This window comes from Rousettus aegyptiacus, unplaced genomic scaffold, assembly GCF_014176215.1.
Source record: "Rousettus aegyptiacus isolate mRouAeg1 unplaced genomic scaffold, mRouAeg1.p scaffold_m13_p_10, whole genome shotgun sequence".
NCBI classification, from domain to species: domain Eukaryota; kingdom Metazoa; phylum Chordata; class Mammalia; order Chiroptera; family Pteropodidae; genus Rousettus; species Rousettus aegyptiacus.
Genome location: NW_023416285.1, coordinates 3,813,297 through 3,825,141, shown reverse-complemented (window position 1 = coordinate 3,825,141; position 11,845 = coordinate 3,813,297). Strand labels below are relative to the sequence as shown.

The following is an 11,845-nucleotide window of genomic DNA, read 5'->3' as shown; positions in this document are numbered from 1 at the left end:
TTCTCCCTTCTACAGCGTGGCCGGCGTCTTTCAGGATTCCTGCCTGGACACTGCCCACCGGAAAGTACCCGCGGGGGTTGCTTGGCAGGGCTTTCTTCTGGCCTGCGTGACAGTGGGTCATGTCCGCAGGGCCGTCACTAGAATGTGAAAGGGAGACCGAGCACGTGAAAAGGCAGTCACCTGTCAGCATGGTTACTTGCCTGTAAACCTGCTTCCACGAAAGACCGGAATGTTCGAAACCACCCCCAAAAACTGTCATTATCAGCTCTAACTCAGAAACACAATACAACCAATGAGAAGTGCGGGCAGCTGAGGATTTTCATGGGAAAACGGGTGCAGAGTAGAGCCTCAGCTTCAAAGCCAGATTCCGGATCCGGTCCTGGTCTCCCCACCCGTTCACTGCACTGCAGTCCCACAAGGCCCAAGCAGCGAGACACGCCTCACAGAGGGACAAGCCCTCGGTCACGTGGGTCCAGCAACCTGCGCAAGAGCACGCAGCCAGGAAGGGCGGGGTCGGAGGTTTCTGGGGCGTGAGCTTGGTGCACAGTCGCTGCACGCGTCTGGTGACCTCCCTCCCGCTGCCTCCAGTACCCCGGCCCCAACAGCTCCTCACCCCCACTGGGTCCTGGAGTCCTTCGATCCACTCGTGGTTTCACTGCTGCTTGTGCCTTTCATGTCCCTGTCCACTTCCTTCCCAGGACCGATGCTGTGCCGTGACCCGCCCTCCGGCCCCTACCCAAACCGCTGCCCCCGCCCTCTGTTCCGGCACGTGGGGCGCTGCACCCGGCTGGTGAGAAACAGCTGTCCTCTGGCCTCTACCACACCTCACATCTGATAAGCCCCCAGTGCCGTCGCGCGACCTTCCTCGTGGACCTGGACCCTGCACTGTCTCCGGGGACCACTTCCGCCGCTTCTCCAGCCTCCACACCTCCTAGCCCCGCCTCCCGCTCACAAGCCTGCTTCCTGTCTCTCCAAGGACGTAGAGGCAAATCGGAGGGAACCTCCCTCAAGCTCCCCCACGCCCACCAGCCCTGTAGACTGCACCCCATGTAAAAGGACAGCCTTTTCCCACCCCACCCCTTGATCCCGCCCCCCCCCCTCCAGCTTCGTTCTCGGTAGGACTCACCGCTGTCTAGCCTGCTGTGGATGTCATGTCCCCATCAAGACGCAAGCTCTGGGATTTTGTCTCGTTCACTGCTGTATCTCCAGTGTCGAGAATGATGGGACTTACCAGATGCTCAGTAAATCATTGTCAAAGGAACGTTCTCGGAACACCTTTCAGTCAAAATATTGGACTTCCTGGTCGACCCTCTAATTTACTCTTCTCTCTGGAACCCTGTTTGATCACGCGACTTTTGTCCCCACTACACTGACACATGTCCAGGCCTCCATCGCTAACCCAGCGGTCAGCTCTCAGTCCCCGTCTTAGCTGACTCTTGGGTAATACTGGTTCAGGAATAAAATGGACCCCTCCTCCTCCGTGACACAAGAACCAGGACCTTCTGGAAGTCTGCTCCCTCCTGGCTCCCCCACATCCCCTTACGCTCCTTTCTCTCCTCTCAGCCCACACTCAAAAGCACCCCAGATCAAAGGCTCCAGGCCCTTCCCTGACCTCGCTCTCGCCTTAGGCCACCTCCACATGTCTAATGACCTTAAGCGGTATTTGCTCATGACTCCCTAACTTATGTCCACCCTGGGCCTGTCCCCAGAACTCTAGAATCCTAGACCTGACTGCCTACCCGTCTAGTCGACATCAGACTGAACGTTTCAAAACCAAGCTCCGCCTCTCCCTTCCTTGTGCCCACCTCATTAAATGGCAACCCCATTCTTCCAGCTGCTCCGACTAACGACCTCAAGAGTCAACCCACTTCCATCGGTAAACACTTACGGAGTGCCAGCCGTATGCCAGGCCCTGGGTTGGCCGAGGCTCAAAGAATAAGACCTGCTTGTGCCGAGGTGACTCTCCTTGAATAAATCTCCCTGATGAGGATGGTAGTTTGTTCTTGTAGAATCAAACTTTAGGAAAAAATTTAAACCAGGCTCTTTTAATTTTTATTTCTTATCTCTCCTCTTTCTCCCCTATCACTCTGCCTGAAGCCTTAACCTAAATAAAGAAAACTTAGAAATGGCGAAAAGGCTGGAAGTGTGTGAATGGGTTTTTGGACAGCAAATTATCTGGCACCTCCCCTGCATTCTCTCATTTAACCCCTTCAACATCCAGCGAGGTGGAGCACTGTCTACATCTTGGTATATTTCCTTCCAGGCATTTTCCTCTGCAATCAGATACCAATAAATTTACCACTTGGACATTTTTTAATGAGCTCATATCATACATATTTCTTTGCCTTTTCACATAGCAAATTGCCATAAATCTTCTCTTGTTAAAAAACAAAATGTGTGCTGACATTGATGCTTGGAATCTCCGTCTCTTATTCCCATCACATCCCTTCAAATTGAGGATGTTTGTGAAGAGCCCAGCACAGTTCTGGGCAGATAGCAGGTGCTCTCCAAAAATGACCTTTTTCTTGGCTTTACCAGAAAATCTGTGGGCCGCTCTGGCTGTTTTGCGTTGGGTCTTCTTCCAGCCAGCAGATGGCAGTATAGTCCCTCACAATAAGCAGAGACAGGGCCTGGATTACCTGCTTTGCCGCAGCCCCCTGCAGATCACAAAGCACATTCACCCACCTGAGCCCCCCTCAAACTCCCCAAGAAGCCTGTTGGCCAGGTAGCATTCTCTTCCCCTAGCTCGGAGGAATAAATGCTAAGAAAGGAAGTTGCTTGCTCATTTATTTTTCATCCTCGGTGAGTGCTGACAGTATCCCAGCCCAGTAGGCTGTGCCCCGGGAGCACACAGCCTCGGCCTCTGCCCTCACAGCCCTACGGAGAGGCGCCACTCGGCGGAATCAGGACCTCAGCGCAGGTCCCGGGGCCCTCCGCGTCTCCTCTGTACAAAGGGGCTCACGAAACAGCTCTGCCATGGGTAACCCTTAAAAACATGATGCCAAGCGAAAGAAGCCAGACACAAAGGGTCACATGTTGTATGATCCCTTTTATATGAAATGCTCACAATAGGCAAATCCATAGTGAAAGAAAGCAGACTGGTGGTTGCCAGGGGCTGGGGGAGGGAGGAATGCTAATGACTTTGGGGTTTCCACTTGGAATCCTGGACCCCCAGGAAGAACATATCTGCTAAGAGGAACTCCTTGTGGTTAATCGGATCCAAATTCGTAACCAGAGTCCCGCAGCCACTGCTTATAGGGGCCTTTCACACACTGCGCATCATGAGGAAGCCACTAACTGAGCCCCCAGGCTCTCACATTGTGTCCCTGATGTCTGAGCTGACCCCTATAAAAGAGTTCCTGGAATCGTATTTCAGCCAATGAGCTGAGACCTGCCCCCTCCAATTGGAGCTGCGCTCTATCTTCATTTGCATATTTACCAACCAATCGGGGTGGCTCCTTAATGACAAATCAGGACAGTGCTTTTTGGACCAATCAAATTGTGTGAATTTGGAGTACTCATTTGCATAGAAATGGACCAATCAGGGACCAGGGGTGGGACCTTCTCTGCATATAAATTAGCCTCCCTTTTTTCCAGGTGAAGCATGTAAATTCTGCCCTGTCTAGCTGTTTCTCTCTGGCTCCTCTGCCAGCTGTGAAACCGCTTGCCTCCATTTCATATTCATGTCAGTCTTCCCGACCTGAACCGCATCTGTTCTTTGGATTCTCTGCCGAACCAGTTAGAACACCTGCCTGGATCCCTCCCTGCTTAATGAGTTAAATTAAATATTTAACACATATTTGTTTTTAAATCTGTGTGAGAGGCATCATATTACCTTTTTCTGAAAATTATTCTTTCACAGACTTCTAAAGCAAAGGTTCGTTCAGGAGACGGCATTCTCTCTTGTTTACTATTTCATTTATGCCTGAATTTGTTAGATTTCCAAACACAGAGCGTATTTGCTTTCAGGGGCCGCCAGAACGAAGCACCGCGGGCCGCTGTCTCCCAGTCCTGGAGGCCGGACGTCAAGTTCAAGCAGCGGGCACCGTTGGTTCCTCCTGAGGCCTCTCTGGCTGGCGTGTAGATGGCCATCTTCTCCCCGTGTCCTCACATGGTCTTCCTTCCCTCTCTTGGTGTCTGTACCCTAACATCCTCCTCTTATAAGGACACCAGGCATAGTGGATTAAGGCCCATCCCAATGACCTCATTTGACCTTAATCACCTCTTTCCTATCTCTAGGCTCCTCTGAGGTCCTGGGGATGAGGGCTTCAACACAGGAATTTGGGGGAGCACTCAAGTCAGCCCGTAACATAGAGCAAGATACAGGAGGGCCAGAGTCCATGGCATGGAGGGGTGGCCTGGAATCTTCCTGGCTGACCTGGCAGACACAGCTGCCTTACCTCCTTCAGGGCATGACAGCGCTGTGCCAGGTGACCCAGTTAATGAATCTGCCTATAATTCCCAAACCCGAGAAGCCACAGCAGCAAGGCCAGTGACAGACAAGTCTAAGTGCTTCAGATGGGCTCAGATTCTCAGATTCTCAGATTACCTGGAGATTTGATCAGGGCCCTTGGCTGTGGACTGCCTGACCCTTCGTGGTCGGGAAAGAAGGCGGGACGGGGTGGAGGGACGGGGAGTAGATCAGGCGGACAACCTTCCTGCTGTCAGCTAAGCATTCGGGGAGCACATTAAGAGGGGGTGCTTGCTGGCCCAGGCTGAGCACGGCCCGAGTTCGGGAGCCTGGGGGAGGGAAGAACCTCCACCCAAGTCTGGTCAAGTCCAATGAACTGACATGTCCAGGGGACAAACAGTTCAGCTAATCCTTTATGAGCAAAGAGTGAGAAGGGGGAGGGTCTGTGTGTGGCCCGGGCACGGGTGAACGAGGGGACACCCGTGAGACGTGTCTAAGCCCCACGGGAAGGCTGATGTGTCGCAGCGAACCTCGTCCCGGAACACAGGGGGACGGCGGGACTTCTGAGTCCTCGTTGCTTCGCGGGAGTGCAGGGCCCGGGTGAGATGCGGCCGCCTCGCCCCTCCTGCCAGGACTCGGCGCGGGCCCACACCTGGCTGCGAGGAAGCCGGGACGGTGGCGTCCTTACTCTGAGCAGACTCGCTCCCTGGGGGAATTCTGCTTTCTTTTTCCTTCTCTGTGTGCGTGGGGGTGGCTGAGAATGAGCGTTGCAGAACAGCCCCCATCTCTGCTGCGTCTAACCTGCCTGAGCCGGTCAGTTAGGAATCGCTCGGCTTCCGGAACAGAATTCGGGCCCCACCGGGCCTCAGCAAACACACAGAAGTGTTTGGCTGCTGGTGCAGCGTGGCCGTTTCGAAGAGGACCACACTTGGAGGGTTGGGTTCCGTTCTAGACTGGGATCCTCATGGACAGAAGAAAGCTGCTGTGGCTCCGAACATCGCTGTTTGCATTTAAGGTAGGAAGACGAGTGAAGAGTCCTGCCAGCCTTAGGTCCCTCTCGAACAGGAACACAAAAGCGTTCCCATGGACACCCCGGAAGATTTGCATATTGCACTCATTGTCTGGGACTGGGTCTCATGGCCTCTCTAGCAGCACGGGAGTCTGGAAAACCGAGTATTCCTTCTCCCAGCCTCTCTGTCAGGTGGTGGATCAAAAGCACACGTGCCTTCGCCCACTAATCCCGCTTCTAAGAACTCCTGGACCAGCGGTTAGTGTCGAAGACGTGCACACCCAAAGATGCTCGTTAGCGTTCCCCGGTGTGAACAAGCACAGACACCTCGAATGTTCAACACGCGTCCAACCGACGAGCCGGTCGATCAGTGTCTGGTCCCAGCACCTGTGCGGCTTCGCCTGGAAAATAGAAGAAAACACAGTTGCCTTTCAGGGCCCTGGCGAAGCCCAGAGGTGGAGCGGGGCGCGTCTGGCGCATCGCTGGGGCCGAGTCGGTGGTGGTGCGTGCGACTCTCCAGCCTTCCCACCACCTGCCCTGTCTTTCACCAACCGAAAGAACGGGGGACCAACCAAGGCCAACGTGGTCAGTGCGCCCTGTTAGGTCTCCGGTTGGTTTATCTTTTAGATCCCGGGAGAGCGAAACTCTCTGACTCTGGAGGGAGAGTTGCCCTTACGACGAGTGGGGACAGCATGGCTTTCGGGCAAGCTGTGCCTGGCTCGAATCTGTTAGAGGACTTCCTGCCCCACCCTCCTGCAGAGGCGACCCTCAGCCCCTCCTCCGTAATATGGGGTGACAGGGTCTGCGACCTGGAAAACCCCCAACAAACACTGGTTCCCCGCTCCTGAAGTCAGATGGTGGAGGAAGCGCACAATCTTGGCCCGGGGCATCTGACATTAGCAGCGAAACACTATGCATGACATGGCCGGAAGTCTCCTCTAGCCTGGGCTACCTGGGGCTCCCGGCTGCAAGGTGACCTAATTATTCATGAAACCTCCAGAGACGAAAGCTAAGACATAACCCGAATGGCTTCAGGACGAGCAGATAATGGGACAATAAAATTAATCTTGTAGAAAAACACAGTTAGCCATATCGTCTGTAACTCTCTCCTGCTTCCCTGTGGGGTGAGGCGGGGAGCAGTGCCCCCCGAGCCGCTTGCCGCCCAGCCGCCATTCCACATGGATGGGTGCCTCTTTGGCCGGGAACACATTTTCATCTCGCATTCAAAGGTCATCATTAGAGGTTTAGCAATCAGCTTTGGAAGCCAAGATGACCCAGAGAACGCAATGCACGTCATGGCCCGCATCTCCTCCGCCCCCGTTTCTAGCCTATTTCAAGTCATAGCAATGCTCCCGAAGCACCATTTGCGGAGAGCATATTTCACAAGGCCCCTTGCTAGGATGAGGGCCCACTGAAGGAGCGCTTCCTTCTGCCCTCCCGGGGCTCACGGGCCAGAGCGGGGACACAGACGGACCAGGACACCAACCCACCCCCAGCTCCCACTCCCACCTCCCTGCCGGATGGTCCTGAGCGCGGAAGCCTGTTTCTTCACAGGCAATGTGCGGTTCAGGAGGGGGCCTGCCCCAGCCCCACAGCCGGGGGAGGATTTGAGAGCAAGTCTGTTCTCTCGACAGCCTCAGTACCTGGGAGCCGAGCTGACGCCCATGGCGGGGGCGTGTTGTTCATTGGGCATGCGCTGTTAGTGACAGAAAACCTGAGGGCGTCTTCCTGGGATCTCACGATGACTGTCATCGTTCAGAGGAGGGGCCTGGGGCTCTGAAAGTTCGCATGACTCACTCACAGCTGGAAAGTGACCAGGTCCAGGTTCGACCCCTGGCCTGTCTGGTTTTGAAGCCCAAGCTATTTTCCAAAGCATCACTCTGGGGCGGTGTCATGAGCTGAATTATGTCCCCTCCTCCTAAATGTCATATGTTGATGTCCTAACACCCAGCACCGCAGAATGTGACTATTGGGAGAGCAGGTCTTCAGAGAGGTGATTAAGGTAACATGGGTCACATGTGTGGTCGCAGGAGGAAGCGCCTCCCGACCTCGATCTCAGACACCAGCCTCCAGGACCGTGAGAACGTGAGTTCCTGCTGTCTAAGCCGCCGGTCTCGGCACATGGTTACGGCCACCACGCTGCCGAACACCGGGAGCGTCAGAAACGGGAGAGATGAGTCCCAGCCTGGGACTGTGGCGGTTTCTCGGAGGAACCTGCCTCGGCTGATCTTGCAGCTCGGTGAGGAGGGACCGACCCGGAAGGGCCTCTTCGGGCCCCGAGTCCGGTCTCTCTCTGCCCTTCCTGCCCTTGGGTGTGGGCTGGCTCCCTGGAGCCTTTGCTCTCAGCCCAGCTCCATCCCACCCTGGGGAACTATCCAGGAGACTGAGCCTCCTCACAGGTCCCCAGGCTCCTCATGGGTGTGCAGAACATGCGTACACGAGCACACATAAACCCATGGGCACGCACACATGCACATCCACACGTACACACATAACCCATGCACACTGCAAGCTCACGTGCACACACACACAGGTACACAGGTGCACCCACAATGAACACACATGCGCACATATATACATGCATGCACAGACATATACACAGGTGCACACACAAACACACGCGGAAACACGCACACACACACGCACACACGGCCACAGCGTCACGCGCGTTGGCTGGCAGTGGGGAGCAGGTGATGCCCTGGGCGTGAGTCTCGGCCCCGCCACTCCTTGAAAGTTCCAGTTTCCCCACCTGTACGGGCTGTGGCAATGGTACCGTAATGACTGGAAAATGACTGCTAGAAATGTATTACTTGCAGGAAAATTACTGCTCGGCTCTGTCCATGGGAACATAGGCTGTCACCCGTAGGAACACACATTCTAACAATAAGCTTTCTGCTTCTGTACCCCCACTGATGCACCTGACCTGTGGGTCGACAGGTAATGAATAGAAGAAAGATAGCCCTTCGTGTTTAGACAGAATGAAGAATAGGATTTTGGGCTTAAAAACCCTGTACCTCTACATTTCGAGGCTGTTTAATTTGGGGTCTGCATGCCCCTGGCAGAATAAAGAGTGTTCCCTACAACTCCCTGAGTTCCGGTGGTCCGCGTGTCTTTAGGGGGTTGGCGGCCACAACAGTAATGCTGTACACACCATCGCAAGTACAGTCCTTGGATAAGTTGATATACGTAAAGTCTAAATACAGAGCTTGTCGTGTAAATGCCATGTGCCGGGGATGAACATGGTTATGCCTCAGGATCACTCCGCGCCCGCCCCCACCCAGCTGCCGATGTGCCAACCATTTAACGAGCTGACTTTTTTTTTTTTTTTTTTTTGGAGCTATAATTCACATGCTGTAGTATTCACCATTTTAAAGCATGCAGTTCATTGGTTTTTACTATATTCGCAGAGTAGTAGTACAACCATGACCACTATCTAATTCTAGAATATTTTCATCACTGCAAAAAGAAACCGATGTCGGTGAGCCCCCTCGCCCGGCTCCCGCAGCTCCTGACAACCGCTCATCTACTTCCTGTCAGTGGACTCACCTCCTCTGGTCATGTCACATAAATGGCGTCATGCGATACTCGGTCCTCTGTGACTGGCCTCTGTCACTGAGTGTGACGTTTTCCAGCTTCGTCCACGTCGTAGTGTGAATCGGGCTGTCATTCCTTTCTATGGCCGAGGGACGTCCCATTGTATAAACAGACAACACGTGTTTATCCATCATCGGTTGATGGGCACTTGGTTGTTTTCACTTCTCAGTGCCTACAGGGTCCGAGCAGGTCAGGTAGCCCAGGTGAGTGACACGCAAACCCATCTCAGGCAGGGGGGCGAAGCCGACGGGGGTGGAGGGGGTAGCCATGATCCTCGTGAGGCTGGTTTTGGCCATACGGGGATGCCTTTGTTGTTAGATCACTGGGGTTTTCATAAGAAAGTGGGAAATCTGGACATTCTGTTAACTCTCCCAGTTTTTAAATATTTTCAATAAATAAAAGCAATTAAAAATGCAAACAAAAAACACATCTGTGTATCTAGCACTGTCCAGCCTACAGAATTCCAGTTTGCAAACCCGGAGCCCATGATTCTGGAACCTGGGTGTGCCCAGCCTTCACCTGGAGGGCTTGTTAAACCAGGTGTCTGATCCAGATGGTCTGGGGCAGAGCCCGGGAATTTGCATGTCTAACAATTTCCCAGGTGAGGCTGAAGCCACTCAACGTGCAAGGCCCCCAGCCCTCTGTTCCTGGTCCAGCTCTGTGCACGAAGACACCCCCCCCTTTTTTTTTTTTAATGCAAGACAACCCTTGGTTGACCTCACAGATTGCAAGGACCTTGTCATCTTACAATCCCTTATTTTTTATTTTTTATGCCTACAGCGCCTGGTCTTCCTAGTTGGTCTCCCATCCAAGTACTAACCAGGCCCAACCCTGCTTAGCTTCCGAGATCAGCAGGCATCAGGCGTGTTCAGGGCGGCGTGGCCGTGGACTGAGACCCGATTCTTTTTGGTGTCTTCTGTTTTGGGAGGCAGAGCAACATGCCTTGAGTTTTAGAATAACTCTGGTCCAAAATGAGAAAAATTCCATCTCGAGGGGTAAAAATTCAATCTTTTGGAAAAAAAATCCGCTCACAAGGAAGCCGCCCCCATTTCCCAAGTGGACCAGAGAAACAAAGGAAGCCTGCTTGACAGAGAAAAGCTTATCAATTATGGATAGTTGATTAAAAAATCATGCCACGGCCAGGAATCCCAGGTCAGCTCAGAGCCTTGCCCCGGCCGCGTGCTGACTTCACTCCGCTGTGTCTGCCCCGGCCCCGGCCCCAGTCACTCAAGTGGCGATTTACAGACCGAAAAGCCCCACCAGGTCGTCACGGAGCTGCCTGCAGCGCAGCTCGGCCTTGCACTGTGTCGCCTACAGCATCTCCCCGGGGTCCTGTGCATTTTAGACCCTGTCCCAGGGACCCCGGCTCCACGGAGCGTGGAATGAATTGCACTCATCCATCTGCGGGCTTTTAAAAAATTCAGTAATGAATTTGAGCGTACAGTGGTATTCTGTTATTAGAGTTTGGCCTTTCGGTGGTTCTTTGCTCTGGCAAAGTGCTTTTATAATCACTTACCAGCTAAATAATTTAATACGGGTTATTGCTCCTCGCTGGCGGCCCGGGGCTCAGCCGGTGCCGGTGCCGGGCGGTGTTGGGGAGCCGGGAACAACAGAGCGGGGGAAGCGCTCCATGCAACGATTCAGCCCCGGGCGTTTCTCCTCCAGGTGGTGAGCATCACCTGGCGCGGCCTCCGATTCATCCTGGGCCATTCTTGTCTCAGAGACAGTGAACCAAAGGAGAGGACGGATTCGAAGCTGGAGGGGAACTGAGTTATTCCAGCCCCATCCCTCATTCTCCGGCTGGGGAAACCAAGGCCCAGAAGGGTCCGTGCTTTGCCCAAGGCCACACACTAATGTGACTCACCTGAGGACGACAGCCGTTAAGAACTCAGGACCTAGGGGCCATGCCCTGCTCTCCAGCCACACCGGCTGCCCACCCCCAAAGCGCCTGCATCCGGGCCTTGGGGGTACTGCCCCTTTCTCCCCCCGCCACTTGGGGCCGACAGGCAGCTTGGACCAAAGGGGAAACCGGATGCCCCGCTGGGTTCTCTCGTCTGCCGGCCTGAGCACAGGGGCCGGGCCGGGCTTGGAGCAGCGGGGGGCGGCTGCGGTTCTGGTTAGGAGTCTACACAGTGACTAGGTTCTTGAAATGTCTGGTTTTCTCTCTTGTTCTGCCAACATATCTTCCAAGCATCGTCTTAATGACCCTGTATCATCTCAGCCTCAGTGGCCTCGTCTGAGAGGTGGAACAATAATAGAGCGCACCCCAGAAGGTGGTTGGGGGGCGGGGGTTGGGAGCACCTAGAAAGCACTTGTCCGCATTCACACGCGGTGGCTGTGATTAAGCGGCCGCTTCAGCCAATGATTACGGCTCCTTTTTCTGTGAACCGGGTGTAATCGTACCTGCCCCTTCGCTTCAGAATTTGTGTGAAGCTAAGAAGAAAGATGGCGGCAGAAAGAGCATTTCATCATCATCGTCGTCGTCATCGTCATGGGCGGGGGGGGGGGGTCTTTCTGGAGCTCCAGAGGGGGTCTGTGCCGGAGCAAACCGTTCTCCCTTCATGCTTTCATCTGTCACGATGCCAAGAGGTCGCGGACGACCGGCCGAGGTGGGGCGCGTGCCGTGGGGAGGAGCGGCTGTGAGGACCCGGGGCCCGCGGGGGACTTAGAGAGGTGACTGGGCATGGTGACCCTTCTTCGAGACAGGGCCAGCCTGGGAGGCCAGGCGAGCAGCTCCCCGGTGGCCAGAGGGTGTGGGGTCCGTCGACGTAAGCCCTGGTCTGCACAGGCCAGGGACAGGTTCTGCCTCTCTGCTGAGTGGCCGGTGACAA

The 11,845-nt window shown here is 54.5% G+C and overlaps 1 pseudogene; it reads right to left on the bottom strand.

Moving 5' to 3' along the window:
* Nucleotides 1-9,785: 9,785 nt before the first annotated feature.
* Nucleotides 9,786-9,904, bottom strand: LOC118608951 (annotated as a pseudogene).
* Between the last annotated feature and the right edge of the window lie 1,941 nt (nt 9,905-11,845).